Source organism: Amblyomma mixtum, chromosome 7, assembly GCF_055824585.1.
Source record: "Amblyomma mixtum isolate Tamu chromosome 7, ASM5582458v1, whole genome shotgun sequence".
In the NCBI taxonomy this organism is placed as follows: domain Eukaryota; kingdom Metazoa; phylum Arthropoda; class Arachnida; order Ixodida; family Ixodidae; genus Amblyomma; species Amblyomma mixtum.
In genome coordinates, this window is record NC_143018.1 from 20,648,733 (window position 1) to 20,671,083 (window position 22,351).

Here is a 22,351-nt window from a genome sequence, read left to right on the forward strand (position 1 = left end):
CTCCGGCCAGCAAACCCTGTGGAAGCTGTAAAGGCTCCGCGCTCAAATATGACGGCGATGCCGTCACGTGCAAACCATCAGTGCTCCTTCCGGGGTGTGCATAATAGTCGGGCTTGTGAATGCGGTAGCGCTTATCGGCCGGAGGAACCGAGTGCGCTGCAATATCCGTCTTTTGTTCGCTGCTTGATAAATCAGGGAAGTTTAAAGATAGGAAGGAACAGCCTCTGCCTGCGTAACCCCTCTCAGCTTCGTGCCAGCTAGAGCCTCGCCGCAGGTTTATTTGCATCCCCAGCAGTAGCCTTGACTGACTGACGTATACTTCAAGAAAGCCCACAGTCACGGAAACCGAGGAGCGTAGGAGATTTTTTTTTTTAAGCGAAAGCTTCACTACGCGTGACCTCGGCCTTCAGTCGCGGACCGTGTAAATTTGGCCTTCAGCTATGTTAGAGGTCAAAGCATGAAAAAGAGGAAAAGAAATTGAATCAATATCCATGACTGGGAGTCGCACCCGCGGCTGCGCGAACAGAAGGGCCGCTCAGCGAGACCACTATGCAGCCAACACGTCTCGTGCTAAACTGCACTCTCGCGCTGTGCATTGGAGAGCGTCGTCTTCTGCGTAGCACAAATCCGTGCTTTCACTCCGATTCGAATGTAGTAAACATTCTCTATAGTTTGTTTAATTTGTGGTGTTGATCAATGGGAAATTAATAGTGCGATTGTTTTATCGCTGAAAGATGATTATTTGGAAGGAAGAGGAAAAAAAACAACAACCACATGCCGCTGGAAGGATCCGAACGACCTCCGAATTTCGCGTCCGGTGCTCTGTCAACTGAGCTAGAGCGACGGCTGTCCACTCTTCTGCTTTCAGGGGTATGTATGTTACGTGTGAGTTAACCTTGAGAGTTTTCACCAGCGCCACACTCGTCCATAGCGGCGGGCGTAGTGCGTCTTCTATTACACCGCGAGTGTCGCGTGCAACGTGGTCGAACGTTAGCGGACAAATATCCTTTATTCATCTCTTATTTGTGGTCTTTTGGGCGCGCTCATCAGACCGGGCTGGGGAGGAGGAAATGGGACGTGGGTGAGGGGAATCTCGTCAGGAGGTGTTCATTCATTCATTCATTCATTCATTCATTCATTCATTCATTCATTCATTCATTCATTTTAAGGAAAAGCACAGTTCTTGTGTAATATAAATTTTGGCGGCACAAGTGCAAATGGCAACGCGCGGAAAGGAGGTTGTATCAAACCCTAGCGGCGCCGTCGTGGTGTACTGTCAGAAATGCCTGCCCAAAGAGAGAGAAAAAATCAGCGACCAACAAAAGTGTAAATGTGGACTATATTTTTGCACTTCCGGACTTCCTGATCTTAAAACTTTGCGCAAATGCTCAGTCCAACGAGTTTACGGGGATGCCTCAAGGCAGAGTAGATATTTACAGTCGGGTACAACTCAAGAACAATGCTGCAGATTCCCCTCAAATGAGCCGTAGCGGCGATGGCTGTCATCACAGTTGTACCAATGTGTAGAGAGCGTATGGAGGAGTGCGGCGGCCATAAGAAACCTTTAGCATAGCGTGCCACGCCACCGCCACAGCTACCACGTACCGCGTGCTGCCACTGCACATGCGCAGATATGGTCCCGGCGTTGATGACGAATTTTTTGCTGCGCAAGCGTAGCTTTTGGCCAAAGGGCGCCATTGCACTAGGTATATTTGATTTCAGTGAGGTGGAGTCATTCTGCAGGCAACCAGACCGGGGGTAAGTTTGAACCCATTGTATCGCCGATGGGTACTCGGAGTCGATTGCACAGGGGATCGAACCCTTCACCTCCTTCATGCGAGTAGATGGGTGCTCGAACCACTAGGCCACCGCTGCGGTGCAGGTGCTGTGTACTTTAGACACTGTACTTCAGGTTTGCCCGCAGCTGGCCAGCACCTGGCGCCATCTAGCGTCCTCAGGGCGATCTGCGCATGCGCACTGACGCCGCGCGGTGCAAGCGGTAGCGGTACCCGTATATTCTAAAGGTCTCAATTAACCTTATACAACGGTCGACTCCACGCAGCTAGTGCCGCGTAGCGCGGCGCGCGTCTTTCTCTCCAGCCGGGTATATGCGTGTACGCACTACGCGGTGCCCCCGAGGCGTGCGGCTTCGGCGGTGGTAGTACTAGTGCGTGGCGCGAGGGAGGCCTTGTGACCGGCGGCCGGTCACGCCACGACGCCCATGTAGGAAACAGCGCGTGCGGGTCGCACAAGGTTCCCCCCGCCGCCGACGTCGTCGTCCACGGAGCAGGAGTGCAGCCTTGCGACGCCGGCTTCAACCGGCACCGCTTCTACCCTCTCACTTTCCGCGCGCTGTGTGTCGCTTTGACCGGGGGAGGCTGGGAAAGCTCTCTTCAAGATGCGCGCACGCGTGTGCGAAGAGTTTTACCCTTTAGTACGCGGGGCGTTTCACCTAGGCCTGTTAATTTATACAAAAAAGGGCCTCTTTAGTTGTGGGGCGAGTACACTATAGTGGAGAGTATTCACCAGCGTCTGAGCGGCCGCCATTTTGTTGCCTGTGGTTACAGCGAAAGGCCACCGACGTGTCTACACTCCAAACATGAATACGCCTATATGGGAGTAAAAAGAGAATAAGCTGTCCTCTAGCACACACCCCTTTATAAAAGGATATGCGCTAGAACACAGCCTACTCCTTTTTCAGTCCTTTCGGCTTAGAGGTGTAAATGCATTATCGCCTACCGTTCGGGCCTGTACCGCCGAAGCTATAGACGTTGGACAAAAAATGGCGCCTGTGAGGTCGTGTGGATACTACCAGCGGTGCTGTGCATCGGTATACAGCTAAGAGGCATAGACCTCACGCAGGCGAAATGCCATAGACCCGTTGCCGTTACCAGAAACAGCGGGATCCATGCTTGGGGTAGTTCAACCCGCTGCGTTTACAAAGTTCCAGGGCGCACAGTACACTTCGGGGGGGGGGGGGGGGGGGGGGGGGGTTATTTTAAAGCGACAGCATTGAGAGCCTCATCAGGGGGAAAAAAAAAAATGTCGTCGATCATAAGATTCGCCGATCGGCGGGATGGAAATTACGCAACCAGACCGGATATAACAACTTCGGGGAAAGACCTGACCACCTGAATGTTGTCTGGTTGCGTGCAGACAGAGGTGTAGGGGTCCGCAGACACAACTTACAACGCTGTCGGATTGCCAACACAAAGTAGTAGGTGTCCCTGTGCATTTTTCCTTCACAACATAATGACTCGGTTGAGGCTCCGTATACTCTTTTGTGGGTATGCTCCCTTTCCACCCTCCATTTCAGTCAGCCCATATTCCCGCCGAAGTTAGCAACCCAGGGACCTCATCGTTCACCTGCGTGGCAGTTGAACTGTAGCGGCGTCTTGGCTATCGTCACAAAGGAATATGCACCGCCATTTCTCAGTGCATGGAGCATGTCGAAGGGCCTCTCATCCATGTCTCTGCTTACCTCCACCTGCTCCGGCTTGCACCGCTGAAGCTGCGCACTCACCGTGCTGCAAAATTGCGCCCGTGACGTCACACGAGTATCCTCGTGAGGATCGTGCCGGCCTTGGCGCCGATGCCCGACTGCGGCGTGGATGGATCCCCTCCTGCGGAACGGCGCGCGGCTCGTCGTCGTCCCCGGTGCACTCCGCATTGCGTGCGACGAGACCCTGCGTCTTCACCCAACCTTGCCCGAGCCGCTTGGCTTCATTTCCGACTCGCCGAGCGGCGCGCACGTGTTTTTGAGAGCACCGAGGTTACCCTGTGCATGCGTCTCCTGCGGTTGATGATCGATATATTTTGCAGTGCTGCCGATATCTTTCGCTCTGCTATCGCTGCCAGTTTTTTCAGGACCGGAGAGGGCGAAAGCCCGCAGTTTTCCTCTTTTTTTTTTGCCCCTGGGTGGTGTTAGTGAAGGATGAGGCGGGAAGGGAGCAGAGTGGGTTACTAAACGAACTCTAGTTAACGTGGTGGTATGTGGGACTTAACATCCCGAAGCGACACACATAGAGCTATGAGGGACGCCGTAGTGGAGGGCTCCGGATTTATTTAGACCACGTGGCGATCCTATAGGTTTGCACGCCCTGCTCATGCTCATTGCCTGTTCTTGATTTGCGATCGTTGGGTGGCCGCAGCAGACACAGGACATGGTTAATTGGAGAGAGGTTAGAGAGGCATTTGTCCTACAGTGCTCGTAATTAGGCCTAATCGACCTTGTGTACGGAGTCGGTGAACCTTGAGCTCGCAGATTGTCGTCATGGTTCAAGAACGCTGTTCATATTTCGTACACAGAGCATGAGCAGTACTTGGCGGAGGGTTGGATGGCATCGTCTTTTGGCGTGTTGCATCGATGCATTTACATAGGCATATACCAGGGCGGTGGTCTCACGAAAAGAAGGGAATAAGAGACGGATGAAGTGGAAGCTCTTTCGAAAGACAGGGCGACGCTTCGTTAGAAAAGACCCGTCTCATTCCCCTTTCCTTGTCTGCTTAACGTCTTTTGTGAAGGCGTCCGGTCGCGTCATCCTTGGCAGCTTCTGGGTCTGGTTGTTGCATGGCGTTATTGATACTGCATGGTCTCGCTGCATGGAGGCCACGCAGTAAGCATAGAAGGTATGCACTCAAGCCACAGTGGTCGCCATTTGCCGCCGCGGTGGCTCAGTGGCTATGGTGCTCGGCTGCTGGCCCGAAAGACGCGGGTTCGATCCCGGCCGCGGCGGTTGAATTTCTTTGGAGGAGAAATTCGAGGCCCGTGTGCTGTGCGATGTCAGTGCACGTTAAAGAACCCCAGGTGGTCGAAATTTCCGGAGCCCTCCACTACGGCGTCTCTCATAGCCTTAGTCGCTTTGGGACGTTAAACCCCATAAACCAACCAACCAGTGGTCGCCATTTTTTTTTCGTCCGTGCAGCACGGCGAAAGGCTACGACGCGTCTAATCCGATTATCCCCCGTTCCTCTACCCTGCACTGCTGAAGCTGGGTGTTGGACACCAAAATTGCGCCCGTGACTTCACGTGAATCCCGCCTGTAGACCAAGAGGAGCGCTTCGAGCACAGTGCACTTAAGCGCGCGCTTCGTGAACTTGGAACTGTCGTCCGTGTACAACGCGTGTTCTCACAGTGCGTGTTCGGACATAATCTGCGCAGTGGTGGTGTATACGATCCAGCATGTGCAGAGCACATTGGCAGCCGAGAGCGCCAGTCCGAACTTGGGTTTGGGAGTACATTGTGGTTCGCATACATTATTGAGGAAAGCAACACAACGCGTTTTCTGTCGCGTTCATCGTGTTATTTTTCCGCAATGTTCCTCCGCCTGGTGCAGCAGTCGCTTGCTTCGTGACTTTCCCCTGGGGATATTCGACGCCTTCGCCGTGTATGCACGTCTCTCAGACACGAGTGCGGAATCGTTTCTTTTCACGGGGGGTGGACCTTATCCGCCGGCCAGGAGCCCCGCGTTGATTAGGTTCAGGGCCCTCAGGTGTGATAAGCTGCTCTGAGCCGCCCGCCCTAGCGGCTGTGGGTTCCAGGGTGGTAGTAGCCAATCTTGCGGCTCTTATCTGATCGAGGCCTTTGTGACGGGCATCGTTACGTGCAGACAGAGTTGCTAGCTCGGCATCCAGCGGACACTGAAAGTTCCATCTCGGTAGAGTCCACTCATCACAACGGCAGGAAGTGACTGTCTGAATTCCAGTGCCATGAAAGTGCGTTTGTGTTCCGGGCCTCTTTCGGGGGCCACCTGTTCTCGCGCGAGGCTTCGCGTACTGCTTTTGTAGCGTGAGCTACATTGGCCACTGTCTCGCCGTTTCGCGTGCTCCCTCCGTCGACCATACTGCGCATGCGCGAGTGACGTCACTGCTCACGCTACGTATATCCTGGCAAAGCCACTGCCAACTTTTTTTCTGCCCCTTTGTGCCGCTCGCGTTTCGTGTGTCATGGGCGCGTGGGGCGTATTTCGACCATCATCGCGCACCGCAACGCAGCACGAACCCCAAGCACCTCTTGAGCACAGCCCCACTGTGCCTTGTGGTGTCTGTCTGTCTGTCTGAAAAACTTTATTATTGTGTCATATTAGGGAGGGATTTTGAGGTATCCCAGAAGGGGCCACCTCTCACAACCACTAGGTGCGCTCCTCAGTGCAGGAGCCCATTGGCGACCGCTGCGGCTCGGGCGCGCTCGACTAGGGCCTTCTGGCTCACCAGGTCGGAGCAGCCGAGCAGGGCTGCCTCCCAGTTCTCCCAGGTAGGGTTGGGTTTTGGGGCGCGGTTCGGGGTTGACTGGCATGCCTATATCATGTGGAAGATGTCCGAAGACTTTTCCGCACAGTACGGACACTTTCCTGTACATGCAGGATCAAAGTTCTTTAAAACTGCCGGGCACAGAAGTGTTTTCGTATAAAGACGGAGTAGTGTGCGTTCCTCCGTCTTTGTAAGGCCCCTAAAGGGCTTAGGATGAATTGCATGGCCGGATTGGTATTAATCAGTAATTCGTCGAAAAGTGAGGGTCGGGTTGGGTTCAGGATCCGTTTCGCAAGGGTCTGAAGGCGTTGCCCGGAGAGTGAGCGCACGGACGGCGGCATCTGCCGTTTCATTGCCTTTGGGGCCCATGTGAGCAGGAGCCCATACGATCGTTCGAGACGCGGGGGCCCCGAGGTAGTCGCTATTTTGAAGGATACGATACGCAAAGAAAGGAATGTATCCCTGTTGAACATTTGTGCAGGCCCCTGTCGAGTCGGTAATGATGACTCGCGAGGCCTGGCCTGCGGCGGCTAACGCGGTGGCGACTTCCTCCGCATGTGTTATGTCTTGAGCTCGGAACGTTAGGCCGTTCACCACGACGTTTTGGTGGAGGACTGCGGCCGTGTACCACCCCCCACGGTGAGGGCCGGAGGCGTCCACGTAGGAGATTCCGTGTTTGTTTCCATAGTAGAGCACAGCCCCATTGTGCCTTGTGGTGCGTCCGTGCTATTCGAAACGCGAATGCCTAGACTGAAGCGGGAAGGCGTTCTCTTCGCGGGTGGGGTATCCAGGTGTGAAAGTGGACGAACGTGGCACCTTGTATTTTCGTTCGCTTGTTTTGTTTGCTTGCTAAAAGCTGCCGAGAGCGAAGCTGGGTGGCTGCGCCAGTCGTTGTCTCCTCCGTCCGTATACCTTTATTGTTTTCCTCTCACGAGGGAGGCCGACTGACCGCCCCTCCCCCTCCTCCCCCATTCATCCTTGTTCCTGGTCGGTTTCTTCTTCGTGTGTGCCGTGAGCGAGCACTGGTCGCGGATTTTCCCGCCCGCACGTGATGAGGAGCACGAACGGCGTGGGCTCTCCATGTCTTCGCTGCTCTCGCCGCCCCGGCGTCGGTCCGTTTCTTTCTTTCTTTCTTTCTTTCTTTCTTTCTTTCTTTCTTTCTTTCTTTCTTTCTTTCTTTCTTTCTTTCTTTCTTTCTTAAGGCATTATGAAGGCAACAGCCTTCATAATGTGTAATGTAAAATAGTTTGCTCTTATGCCTGCATTTAGTTTCTCTAGATATGATTTGCATGGTTTCGTTTATTGGGGCTTAACGTCCCCAAGCGACTCAGGCTATGAGGGTCGCCGTAGTGAAGGGCTCCTGGAGTCTCGACCACCTGGGGTTCTTTAACGTGCGGTGACATTGCATGGATCCCAACTATCTTTTAGCTAGGGATACAGATGTTGTTTCAGACATGCTCTGTATAAATGTTCAGAAATAAAATTCAATTGAAATTCGAAAAAATTCAAAACTTGTTGCGGGTCCGCTTGCACGCGGGGAGTGAGAGGGCGCGCGCATCGAGTGCAGGCTCGCTAACTGCGCATGCGCAGTAGGCACCTCGCGGGGAATAAATACTCCGCTGTGCTAAAACTCCGTTACAGTCTCTGGTGCCTGTCTCTCCACCGCGTTTTGCACCCGCGTTTAGGAGGCGGCCGTTTGATGTGCGTCTGGTGGTTGTGGAGGCGCTCGGAGCGTCCGGGGTGATTTCTGATGACTGCGTGGAGGTTACGAGGGAAAAAAAATACAGCTGCACTCGTTGGCGATCTATGGATTCCACGGACAAAGCACTACGTTTAACGGTTGGTGCTGGCTGCTCCATTCGCCTGTGCGAAACTGCGATGGTGGCGCCATCTTTCGCGTCCGTCGGAATGTACGACGTTTTGTTGCTATTGTCTACCGCGCATCAAGGCATCCTAGAGCAGGCGTACGAGAGATGCGGCGGGTCGTAGCTGGCGCAATTAGGGTGCGAAAGCACTGCTTCACTTCGTCATACGCAACCAAGAATCTTGTGGCGTCCCGGACCTTGAGGGCGCAGAAATGAAAAAAAAAATTGGAGGCTTATCAAGGTTAAGCCCAGTGGATGCGAAGCATGTTAAGCAGCTGCCTCAGTGTGGATGGGGCTAAGTAACGGAGAAGTGGTTTTAGGTTAATCGTCGTACTTTATTATTATTAACGTCCTTAGCGTTTGGAGGCATCTTGACCGCACACGCCCGGCGCGAAGACACTGGCGCGGTTGCGGGCACTGAGACTGACGCGACGGCGGGCGCGCGCCGCCTCATCCCTGGCGTGACGTCACATATCACGTGATGCAGCGATGGTGGCGCCGCGTCGCGCGCGACGGCGCGAAGTCATGTCACGTGACCTACTTGAAGGTCAGTGGTGGCCACCGCCGGGAGGCGACCGACGGCGCGATATGAGGCCCCATCTGCAGCCGGTGTGACGTCATCACGTGACGTCATGTCACGTGACCCCACTTCAGGGTCAATGGTGGCCACCGCCGGGCGTGGCGCGAAGGCCCGAAACCTACGTTAATATGCTTCGCATAATAAATATTAAGTACCGAGACTGGGAGGGCTCCGGAATAGTTTCGACCGTCTGGGGATCTCTAACGTGCACTGGCATCGCACAGCGCACGGGCGCTTTTTGCGTTTCGCCTCCACCGAAACGCGGCCGCCGCAGTCGGGCTCGAAACCTTGTACTCCGGCTCAGTAGCCAAGCGCGCTAACCAATGCGCCTCCGCGGAGGATGAGTTGGTTCTGTGGCAGTGCTGGCCCGCTTTGCACGATGTGTGAGTGAGCGCCCACTATATCCCTTTTATATATTTCCAGAGGGTGTACCATTAACTGTTTCGTCACGTTTCGCTTCGTCTAAATTTGGGTCACTGTCTTTTTCTTGGCTTTCCCTTTAATTATGTCCGTGTTGTTGTCCCCCCCCCCCCCCCCTGTGAAACGCTTTGGACGATATTTAGTCATTCTTCATTCAACTATTTGCGGTTACGAATGGAGGAAGACTTCTTCACGTGGCTGACGGATAATGATAAGAATAGGAGCCTGCCGTGCAGGCTGCTGCCTGAAAATAGGTCACGCGACTTTCTTGTCCCTCATGGCAAGTGCTCGAGTTAAAAATAATAAAAAAAAAAGAACTTTTCGAGGACGCCCAGTCCACTTATTGGCTCAGCTGAGGAGCGCGTGGTGTAATGGTTCTGTAACCCTATAGCAATGCGTGGGACGCGTACGATCCCAGTTGATACTATTTATTTATTTATTTACTTTTGCTGACGTTCTCTCGGCCAAGTCAAACCGTGCTGCTTTTCCCCTGTCGGTTTAAGGCGACTTCTCGGTCATCGATCGCGATCGGTTTTTGTTGTGCCTAGTCGTCGCCCTACCCTTGAGGCTCTCGTGTCTATATACCCCCCCCCCCCCCCCCCCCCGCGCGCACACTCACTCTCTCTCTCTCTCTCTCTCTGTCTCTCTCTCTCACACACACACACACACACACACACACACACACACACACACACACACACACACACACACACACACACACACACACACACACACACACACACACACACACACACACACACACACACACACACACACACGCACGCAGAGAGAGAATTTTTTTTCTTTGCTCCTGGGTCAGGCCGGTACAGGAGGCTTTAATTAGATGAGGGAACGGAGTGAATGGAAAATAAGTGAGTTAATGATCTCACGAATTGACTAATGAATGAGCCTGTGAATTAATTGGTCATCAATGAATGTGTCCCTCGCTCCCTGGCGCACACTACGCACGGGGGTGTGGGGAGTCTCTAGTCAGCGCGGGGTGCAAGTGTCGCCTCAGATCAGCTTCGCTGGCTCACCGCACGATAGCACTATGCTATCGCATTAATTCCATTGCCCTCCCTTTCCTCTCCTGGAGTGATTGGCTTCACTCGGACACCGCGGATGATCAGCGGGCCTTAGCGGAGCGAGCGCTCTAATTCGTGACTGGGAGTGCTGGCTTTAAATGCAATTTTTCCTCCTCGTCCTCGAAAGATGGAAGAGGTTTGTATGAGAATCCTCAGACGCCCATGAAAACCCGATAAATATCGTGAACGGTTGGTGGTTAATGGGGTTTAACGTCCCAAAGCGACTCAGGCTATAAGGGACGCCGCAGTGAAGGGCTCCGGAAATTTCGACCACCTGGGGTTCTTTAACGCGCACTGACATCGCACAGTACGCGGGCCTCTAGAATTTCGCCTCCTTCGAAATTCAGCCGCCGCGGCCGGGATCGAACCCGCGTCTTTCGGGTCAGCAGCCGAGCGCCGTAACCACTGAGCCACCGCGGCGGGGAAAATATCGTGAACGGCGACAGTAAAGAAGCTGGCAGCGAACTAGGCCGTGTCAGGGGACCGTGGCTGATGAAGGCGCGAGCAGCAGAGCCCCATCCGTCGCGGGGACAAGCATCGCCGCCACGTCCAAGTGTGAACAGCGACACCCTAGGGAAGCGCGTTGGCTGTTACCTCTTTATTTTGTTGTTGTTTACAGTAAGAAGGTGTTTTAAGGAACATCGTCTGGGATATAACCATCAGTGTAATCAGTCGCTTCGTGAGAAGAAGCAAAAGAAGAAGGCGACAAGCTACTTGCATTTACTTTCAGGGTGTACATGCGCTTTCCTCGTGAGACGCTAAAGTCCAAAAACCCCAACAACAGGCCAACAGTAATAACTCTAGCAGCAGCTAAACGATAGCTCCAGCAAGATCTGACAACACTCTTAACAGAACCCAATAACTGCCAAATCAGTTACCAATCTTAAATCCTCATGCAAGCATTGCGCAGAATGAACCCCGTCTGGCCACCACTTAACAGGCCAAATTTTTTGTTGTACCTTCCTCACGCGGTTTGGGAACCACGATGTCTTAAAAGGCGTTCGCGTGCCTGATCTCGGCTGTGTGGATTTCCGTGGCCTTGATTGCCGCAAGAAACCAGTGAGACACTGGTTGCTCCTGCTGGCCTCTTCTGACATTCTCCAGTGTTTTGGGGGAAGTGCCAGATGAAATTATTCAAAGGTAGATCTTTTCTGAACATGTGAACAAGATTAACCTAAAGGGGAAAAAGATTAAAGACGATGTGCTAAATCATCGTCCCCCATAGCCCGAGTCGCTTTAGGACGTTAAACCCCGTAAAACCGACTGAGTCACCTAAGTGTTTGAAATAACAGAAAAGAAGTGAAAGTGTCACAGAAGTTGGCAAAAAAAATTGAATACACTTAACAATGGAAGCTTCTGGTTGCATTGACGAATTCGCGAAGGTACAGACGAGCAAGATCAGATGAAGGCAGAACGAGGGTAGGAGGACCTCTTCAAGCAGAATGGGATGACACTCTGACCTGTGTTGGGTAAAGAGTTGGGGTAAAAAAGGTTGATGAAGCGATAACGCTACGTGATGGTGATCACTATATAAGCGACAGTAGTAGCGGCATAGCTCTCTCTTTATGCCACGTCTGCGTTTTTTGATCCGCCAGCAATCACGAATTCAGGAAGCCTGTACCAAGTAGCCCATGTTGAATGCTTTAATGATAGCATCATCTTGTGGCCCCCTCTTAAGAGACCCGACGTTGTGTCCGCATGTAGTGTACAACTCCAGCGAGCCCAGCTACGCCAGCACACACGCAGCGCCCAGTGCTGTAAGGTAGATGAATCCCCTCTTTAGCAACCAAGTTGAACCTCTCAGGCTGCAGGTGCTTCCCGCTATGTCCTCGACATAATTGCACCCTATATCACACATATATTTAACCTTTGTCTAGTCAATGGCGTGTTTCCACAGAAGATGCAGACTGCGAAGGTAACAGTTGTATACAAAAAGGGAGATAAAAATGACTTTGCAAACTATAGGCCATTGTCAATATTGCCTGTTTTCTCCAAAGGGTTTGAAAAAATAATTTTGTCCCGGATGAATAACTTCTGTAATAAGCATAATATAATGACCCCTTCACAATTTGGATTTCGGAAAAATCTGTCAACGGAACTCGCTTTGTTAGAACAAAAAGAATTCATTTTAAACTCTTTCGATGACAAATGCTTAGCTTTAGGAATATATGTAGATTTTTCGAAGGCCTTTGATCATCTTAACCACATGTTACTGCTTAAAAAGCTTCAGGTATATGGTTTCCGTGGACAATCCTTGTTACTTTTGAGCAGTTATCTAAAACATCGACAGCAGTATGTAGAATTAAACGGTCACCGATCAGATGTCAAAGCTATCTTATCTGGTGTGCCCCAAGGCAGCATCTTGGGCCCATTCCTTTTTAATATATATGTGAATGACATAACACAAATAGACAAAGAAACAAAAATTGTAATATATGCAGACGACACCACCTTGCTTTTTTCCGGGTCATGCGCCTCATCTATGATTGCAAAAGCAAACACAACGCTTACTCAACTTGAAAAGTGGACAAGATTTAATGCCCTCAAGATTAATACCTCAAAAACTAAAGCTATTATTTTCCGCCCCAAGAACAAGAACATCCAAAATAATGATGGTATATTTCTTGATAATTTTAAAATAGATGTTGTTAGCTCTTTCAAAATACTAGGTGTATTTTTCAATGAGAAAATGACTTGGGACGAGCACATAAATTACGTAGCATCTAAACTATCCCGTGTCATAGGAACAATTTACGCTCACAAAAACATTCTCCCTGTAAATGTGAAAATGCTTTTGTATAAGTCATTGTTCTGCTCGCATCTTAATTACTGTCACTTGGTATGGGGAAATACATCTTTCACAAACCTCCGAAAATTACTTACCCAACAAAAAAGAATTCTTAGAATAGTATATAATGTAGCATATGACCACCCATCCAAACCACTTTTCGAGAAAGGGGACATAATGCCAATTAATGATTTATATGCATACTACTTACTCTTTAAATACAAAACCGAAAATAAAAACAATACTCCCTTCATTGCCACACTGGCTTCATTATGCAAAAAACACGCATCGTACAAAACAAGAAACAACGAAATATGGCACATTTATGCATACAGAACAGGGTATGGCAAACAGATGCTTAGGTATAGTCTACCGCACTATCTCAACCTCTGCCATAGTCACAACATGACTGTTGAGCACTCGAAAAAAAAAGAGTTGCAAAACTTTGTTTCAAGTATATGTAACCGGGTGTAACTTTGAATTGTAATTTCTGTAATTTTGTATAATTTTTGTGGTTGTTATTTTGTAACTTCTAAATTGTAATTCCTGTAATTGTGTTTAAATTTATGTTATTACAATTTTGCAATTTGTAATTTTTGTGTAATTTTGCCTTTACGTTTGATTTTTTACGCGTTACAAAGTGTTACAGTTGTGTCAGAAAATAGGTTCTGTTCATGCTTCCTTTATTTCGTTAGTATTACTGCCACGTTTTTCTTTTTTTCTTTTTTTTTTCTTTCTTTTTTTAAGTTTTGCCGGTATGCTGTTATGTTGTCTGCATATTTTCCCTGTACAACTTATATCTATTTTTGGGGAGGCGAGAGCTCGTCAAGCTACACCCCTAGCTTTTTCTCTCTGCCTCCCTCATCCTTGTGATGAAAAATAAAGGCATTATTATTATTATTATTATTCTTGTTTCGGCGAATTCAGTTCATTGGCAGCGGGGAAAAGTGGAGATGTATAGAACCGAATCGAACCAAAATATAGATAGGTCGTGACGGTCCGGGGAACCGGCGATGTGAGCCAACAACTTCTCTAAAGCTCGCTGACCCGTGACGTCGTCGCTGTACGGCCGCCGATGCTCTCTGGAGCGGCGCGTGCGTGTTCTGTTTTGGTCGATGGCGGCTACTACGGAGATCGGGAATCGTTCCAAGACCTGCCTTCGTGCGTAGATCGTCGCCCCTACGTGACGGTATACACGAACCTTGAGTTCGATCTCACGCCCCCTCCCCCATGTCACTGCCGGGTGAGGGAGAGACACGCAGACACTCAAGCTGCTGCTGTTGTGCTTGGGATCGGTCCAAGCGAAGCGGTTCGCACGGTCATTGTTCCAGTCGGCGTCCCCGGCCGTGATGATGACGCCCGGCCGCCGCGTTTCGCTGTTGCGTCCAGGAGGGACTGTAGGCGTGAAAAAAAGAAAAGAAAGCTAACCTGTTGCCTTTGTGTGCCTTCTTGGTCGGTGTCTTCCTCGCACATCGCACCCGTGTCGTCACTGGGGTTTGTCGGTTTCGAAGCGATGTATAGCGCGTCGCGATGACGGTGGTCGAGGGGAACGAATGGGAATCGTTGTAAACATGTTTTCTCTATCGCTATTTTTTGTTCACTCCGTCGAACGAGGATTTTAGGTCATCGTTACGTAGGAGTTCACAGTCCCACTAAAAACAGCGTATGATGTTAATGGCACTTCTCCTACGAGTAACTATAGCGTGTGAGTGCCCGCAAGAGCTGTCGAGGAGCGGAAACCGCGAAAAAACTTTGTAAGTTTAAAGGGTCAGTCTACTCACCGAGATGAGTATAAATAATGGCATATTCTGGTAGTTGGCACCCTATAACATCAATAACGAGGGGTCTGCGCCCGATTTAGGCAGGAATTTATATTTTATTTCGGCGTTAAAAGTCGCGTAAAAAAGCATGGTGGCGACCCCAAACGTTCATTTTGTTCAAGAAAGTGGTAGTCTTTTTTTGTAGAAGCATAAGTGAATATACTACGTACCATATTTGTATGCCCCAATGTCAGAGAAACGCACGTTTTGTTCTAGTAAACTGTAGAAGGCGTACCGCTCGCTTTTTCTGTAAATCACATGAATATTTATAGTTACACGTACGCAAAACGCAGGCACATTCCCACTTTTAGTTCAGCGTATGCTAGCAGAGACGCAAAAATAAACTCAGCCTATAGTGGCGCCATCTGGTCGTCAGTACGGGAACCATTGCTGTAAACAAACCGACTCTCCACTTAAGCCTAGGAGCGGCAGAATCGTCACTCTAATTATTAAAATAAAGCAAATTTATCTCCTATATGTTTTCTTACAGGCGAGATGAGACGAAACGCACTGAAAAAGGCAGCAACAACGAGAATTCAGTCCGAAGCGAGAGGTCCGGCTTCGACGGGCGCCGCCATGTTTGTCGCCGCACGGCGGAAATCCAGATGGTTGCTAGATGAGACTACCATCTCATACAGATGTGTTCCCACATTAATAAATTCTATTTTAAAATGTTCTACCGCACTCCTTGGCACCACAGCTGGCTAAACGGTAATTTGAGTAAAGAGCTATCGGTTGCCGCAAAGAAAATATGGTCGATAAAATTCAGTAGACTGACCCTTTAAGTTTAAGCCTGCAGCCTCGTCCCGAAGGGTTTGTTTTCCTCACAACGGTGAAGTTGAAGCTGCAAGGTTCAGCGTTTTTTTTTTTTTTTAAAGCTAAGCGCAGATGCCCACGACCGAAACTTAAGCTGGGCACTTCGCCTTTAACCGCCGCAAAGTACTGCGTGGCCGATTACTTTTTCTTTTTAAGGAAACTGGCGCGGAGCAGCTCATTTTGCGTCCCGTTGTCGGGATGCAGTCTTCCGTTGTACGATTATCAACTGGACGCCCCACTCCAGCTGTAGCGTTCATTGTATCGTGCTTGCGTGCTATTACTCCGCTTTTAACTGAGGACATCACACGCGCCCGACCTGTATATATGTTAAAATGTAACTGTATTACTGATACCTCTTTCCCCTCTCTATCCTTTCTGGCTGTCCCCTCACCTCTTTCAGTTCATTTTTCGAGTCTGCCTTCATTCGTTCTCTTTCCGCTGCCCCAGCTCAGGTGCTTCCCGTATTGATGGCAGATGCAGGAGCCAGCACAAATCTTTTCCTCCCTTTTATTATTACTTTATCTTAAAATAAACCACTACCACTACTACTCACGTTGTCAATTCTGTTGTTACGCATAAGCAAGATCTGGAAGCTCGCGCGTTCAGGGGTTCACCTCTTAGCCGCGGTCGTGAGTGGGAGTCGCAGTGGCGATTGCGCGATCGCGGCGACGGAGCGACGCCCCTTGGCCGTGGCTCGGCGTGTTCGAAGCCTGCTTCGAAGGCGAGTCCGTTGAACGCCGGTGTCGGGCGCGCGTACGTGTGTGCGAACACGTTCACGGGCATCGCAGGATGCGGCTGATTGCGTGAACGACGCTTCTTTGTTGGGGCGCCGCGACGCTATATAGTCTGCTTCCTTCGCGGTGGGAAACCTTGTGTACCGCTACCTTCGCCTGCTGCAGCTTTGTAATCACGGCAAAGCCTTTACTGCCTTCGTCCTCCTGAGAGATTCGCGCCTTATCACTGAATATCCCAGGTGATGAAAATGTGCGATATAAGTTACAGCATGTGTAGTCGTTGGTGGTGTTTGCAGCTCGGAAATGTGCGGAACCCGGTATAGAGTGATTAATTGAGAAAAACAATATGGTGGCGAACAGCTTCCTGCCAAGAGACTTTGCTCGCTGCGTCAGCATAAAGTTTAGTCTACTTTTTGTACCTAGCAGCCCAGTGGCGTTAATTCCCCAAGCGAGACGAGAATTATTTATTTATTTAATAATTATTTATTTAGTAATACTGCCAATCCCTTTTTCAGGGATTTTTACATTATATTTAACTTACTAGGAGAAGGTGTACTACTCAGCCGTCAGCATGGCTGGGTTCAGTACTAGCGAACTCGGCGATACAGTTCACAAAACAGTTGAGCGGCAGGCAACAGAATCCAACTTCTTCGTCTGCCATAGCGGCCACATGAGGCGCGTTCAATATAATTCACTGCAATATATATACGAGGGGGGACCCAAAAGAAACCGGATTTTTCGTATAAAAACTTTATTTATTAACTCTTGCACAAAATTCCTTCAGTCACCTTCAAAGTACTCTCCATGAAATGCGATGCACTTATCAAGTCTTTTTTCCCACTGTTTGAAGCATCTCTGGAACCCTTCAACCTTGATATCGTCCGGTGCCCTCTGCGAAGCTGTCTGTACGGCCACCACATCACCAAAACGCTTCCCTTTTAGACTTTTCTTCATTCTCGGAAAGAGAAAAAGTCGCACGGGGCTACTAGGTCTGGTGAATATGGAGGGTGGGGAACGACAGTCCATCCCCGATAAGCCAAATAGTAGGTCACTCGTAAGGCCGTGTGTGCGGGGGCGTTGTCGTGATGAAGGAACCAGTCACCTGATCGCCAACGTTCCTTGCGTTTCCTCCGCACATCCTCTCGCAGACGTTTTAAAACTTCCAAATAAAAGTGCTTGTTAACAGTCTGGCTAGGGGAAACAAATTCCTGGTGCAAAATTCCGCGAACATCACAAAAGACAATGATCATTGTCTTCACATTCGACTTCAACTGCCTTGCTTGTTTTTTTGGTCTCGGAGAGTTCGGAGACTTCCACTGGCTTAACGCTTGCTTAGTTTCTGGATCATACCCGTAACACCAACTCTCATCACCTGTAATGACTTTGGTGAAGAAGTTTGGATCACTTTCAATCTCTTTTTTTTAATCCCTACTCAAATTTAATCGAATGTTCTTTTGATCCTGTGTGAGAATGCGAGGAAGAAATTTAGCGAAAACACGTCTCATTTGCAACTGCTCAGTCAAAATTCGCTTACAGGAGCTCCAACTCACCCCTGTCTGTTCTGAAATTTGGCCGATCGTGAAACGACCATCTTTGTTCCTTTTTGGCGGATTTTTTCAACGTTTTCATCGTTTCGAGACGTTGAAGGATGCCCAGAACGAGCATGGTCTTCGACACTCATCTCACAACGTTTGAAGCGCCCAAACCACTCGGAAACTTGTGTGCGGCTCATAGCACCCTCTTTAAAAGTCTGTTGCAACATTTGGTAAGCTTCCGTTGCCGATTTTTCAAGCAGGAAACAAAACTTCAAACACACTCTCTGTTCTTTTAAATTTGCCATAAAGATTTCGCAGGCGGAACAAAGTAACTGCAAGCGAAACACAACACTACGCTCAAATGTTTGCCTACAAATTTGTCGTCTGAACAGCTGTTTCGTGAAGGTCTCTGCTAACCCCATCTAGCGGTAGAACTCTCTACTACGTCTACGAATGGTAGCGCGCTCTCAGTTCGGTTTCTTTTGGGTCCCCCCTCGTATATATATATATATATATATATATATATATATATATATATATATATATATATATATATATATATATATATATATATATATATATATATATATATATATATATATATATTGCTACGGACGCTGGGAGGACGACCAAGTGGTTTTGTAAAGAAGACGACGCTGAGGTGCGCGCTTGTGTGCTGAGAGACTGCTCCAAGCCGTCGGTCCCTTGCGTGGCAGGTTACCTCTGCTGTTTCTAGCCGCCACGTATCAATATATATATATATATATATAAAACAACCGGTCTATCAATCAACCCATTGTTGGTTGTGTCCAGGAACAGTAGGAGCCTTTAACATGGGTCTTACATGCGACAGATGTGAACACTCAATCCGAGATCACAATATTAGGGTATACAAATTTAGGCGAAGAGATAGTAGCGTTATAGAACGAAAAAAGGTAAAGCAGAGGAGCAAGAAAGAAATGTGTCATATATATATATATATATATATATATATATATATATATATATATATATATATATATATATATATATATATATATATATATATATATATATAGGGAGAGAGAGAGAAGAGCGGTCCGAAAGCTCGGCTACTTTGGTGTATAAGATGTATGGGAAATTTGAATTGCTCCAAGAGAGAGTCTATTCATTCAACATTTCTCGAGATATTCGCCGTTAATATGAATGCATTTCTGCATGTGATATATAGATTCACTATTACATACAGTATTGCCAGCAGCAAGGACTTCAGCTCTCCACTTTTGTTTATATATCTAGTCAGCATTTTTATCTGGAAAAGCATCGTGAAGCAATCATACCTCTAAAACGACATAGAGACATCACTATAAAGCATTTCAAGACAACACTGTCATGCGGCATAATCTACTGCTAAAGTCCACACAAAATTTCGGTCCTCACCTGGTACAAGAACATGCTCAAACAGAAATACTAATGATAATAGTAATTATAATGATGATTAGTTATTAGGAGAGGCAAAGTGCAGTAAATATCTCTCGTCTTGCTAACCTCCACCGCGCCATTAAAGGGAATGATTGACGGAGGGAGTGAAAGACGGTAAAGAGGTATAGGCGCTGACGCAGTGGACGGCTCCGGACTAATTCTGACCGCCTGGGGAGGTTCTTGTGTGTTGTGTGCTTACTTAATGCACGAACGATTGCATCAGAAAGGAGGGCCCAAAAGGACCAGACAAATATTTATCTTGACGGCTTACTGAGAAACATCATGGAGGCGGTAGAGAAATAAGAAACAGGTGTGGACAGTTACACTTCAGAAAAAACAAACAGTGTATGTAAGGCATAGTACGTGGCGTGCCTTTGTTTCTTCCGACACTGGCGAGACGCATTAGAGACGCTAAGGCCGCCGCGAAAAAAACTGGATCAGCCGTGCGACCGCGTCGGAACGCGGAACGCTCGGGCTAACACGGCTACCCTTTCCCCCACGTCCACCTCCTCCTCTAGTGTTTCATTGAGCTCGATTTTTGCGTCTCTTTTCTACTCCGGTCGGTTTTTCTAAAATTAATCATGCTTTGTATTTTACCCCATCCCGTCATCTCGTGCTCACGTGCTGCTTTTACCTGTTTTTTTTTTACCTGTTGTCTCTTATTTCATCGGATTCTGCCCAGTGCGGTGTCCGTGGCGCGTCGGGAAATGGGACGCGTCGGCGTAATGCAAGGTCGTCGATGGGAGTTGGAAGCATGAGAAAAAGAAAAAATGTAAAGGAGACCGTCCACGACGCGGCGAACGTTTCTCTCGAAATGGGAGCGCTGCGAATTGCCTGCGTCAGGCGGCGACATTCGAACCGCGTCGTGACGAGTCATTGAAGCGTGCAGAGCCGCTTTTTGAACCTTTCCTCTTTTTTTTTGTTGCGTTTTTCGACGACTGCACGTTCGTCAGCGCAGCGTTATAGCCTTGGCTGTTTTTTTAGTTTTTGTAGTTTAATGGATTAAGTTGCTGTAAGATTAGATACAAGGTGGATACACCGTAGCCTGTATCTCTTATCTGCAAGGATTAAATATATTTAGCACATGTGTTCAGTGTTTAGGTCTTCTTGCTCGCCGCGGAGAGTGGACGGAACAGCGTCAGTCCGTTATTTCCCCCTCAATTTTGTTATTATATTGAATCCAGGAACAAGCGCACCAAGATACTGAGATGGAAAGCGAGAAACTGTGAACACACTGCACAGGTGCGCCCGCATACTGTATGGGTGACTTCTTAGGTCGCCGCGGCGGCCGAATTTCGATGAAGGCGAAATTCTAGAGGCCCGTGTATTGTGCGATCTCAGTGCACGTTACAAGAACCCCAGGCGGTCGAAATTTCCGGAACCCTTCACTACGGTGTTCCTCATAGCCTTAGTCGCTTTGGGACCTTAAACCCCACAAAACAAAAACAAACCTAAACTTATTAGGTTGCAGACAGGATGAGCAGCGTTTGCCGGACCAGAACAGCAAAAAGAAGCGATTGGTGAACTTGTGTAACTAAAGCATCGTTGCCATCTGCGCACTTTTTAAAGACTGTTTACATTCTGATGGTGCAGGGAAAGAATAAATCTACTGTATCAACGGGACGACAGGTAACGGAAACACTACAGGCTCTTCTGCCCTATAGTATCGCCGGTGAACATGTGCATTGCCGGTTGCTTTGTCATGCAGAGCAGTATTAACTCACCACAAAGCCTGTACACTCTTCCGGACGAAACTAGTCATGCATTCCAGAATCCATTAGCCTACGTCTTGTAACGAGCTGCATCCTAGAGTGCGTATGCAGTGCTGGACCAACTCACTCATTAACCTATGTCCTGTCGCGAAGAGCCTCATAGTGGACGCATGCAGCGCTACACCCGCCGCGGTGGCTCAGTTACGGCGCTCGGCTGCTGACCCGAAAGACGTGGGTTAGATCCCGGCCGCGGCGGCCGAATTTCGATGAAGGCGAAATTCTAGAGGCCCGTGTACTGTACGATGTCAGAGCACGTTAAAGAACCCCAGGTGGTCGAAATTTCTGGAGCCCTTCACTACAGCGTCCCTCATAGCCTTAGTTGCTTCGGGACGTTAAACCCAATAAACCAAAACCAAACCAAACCATGCAGTGCTGCACCAACTCGCCCAGTAACCCACGTCCTGTCTCTAACAGCCTCATAGTGGGCGCATGCAGTGCTGCACCAACTCGCCCAGTAACCCATGTCCTGTCGCGAACAGCCTCATAGTGGGCGCATGCAGTGCTGCACCAACTCGCCCAGTAACCCATGTCCTGTCGCGAACAGCCTCATAGTGGGCGCATGCAGTGCTGCACCAACTCGCCGAGTAACCCATGTCCTGTCGCGAACAGCCTCATAGTGGGCGCATGCAGTGCTGCACCAACTCGCCGAGTAACCCATGTCCTGTCGCGAACAGCCTCATAGTGGGCGCATGCAGTGCTGCACCAACTCGCCGAGTAACCCATGTCCTGTCGCGAACAGCCTCATAGTGGGCGCATGCAGTGCTGCACCAACTCGCCCAGTAACCCATGTCCTGTCGCGAACAGCCTCATAGTGGGCGCATGCAGTGCTGCACCAACTCGCCCAGTAACCCATGTCCTGTCGCGAACAGCCTCATAGTGGGCGCATGCAGTGCTGCACCAACTCGCCCAGTAACCCATGTCCTGTCGCGAACAGCCTCATAGTGGGCGCATGCAGTGCTGCACCAACTCGCCCAGTAACCCATGTCCTGTCGCGAACAGCCTCATAGTGGGCGCATGCAGTGCTGCACCAACTCGCCCAGTAACCCATGTCCTGTCGCGAACAGCCTCATAGTGGGCGCATGCAGTGCTGCACCAACTCGCCGAGTAACCCATGTCCTGTCGCGAACAGCCTCATAGTGGGCGCATGCAGTGCTGCACCAACTTGCCGAGTAACCCACGTCCTGTCGCGGACAGCCTCATAGTGGGCTCATGCAGTGCTGCACCAA

The 22,351-nt window shown here is 49.4% G+C and overlaps 1 protein-coding gene and 1 pseudogene across 7 annotated transcripts in view; one reads left to right on the forward strand and one right to left on the reverse strand.

Annotated features, from left to right (window-relative positions):
- Window positions 1–22,351, forward strand: part of Pfrx (6-phosphofructo-2-kinase/fructose-2,6-biphosphatase) — a 164,926-nt gene that overhangs the window by 67,212 nt on the left and 75,363 nt on the right. The window lies entirely within an intron of this gene.
- LOC149335178 (uncharacterized) lies at window positions 6,145–16,406 on the reverse strand (annotated as a pseudogene).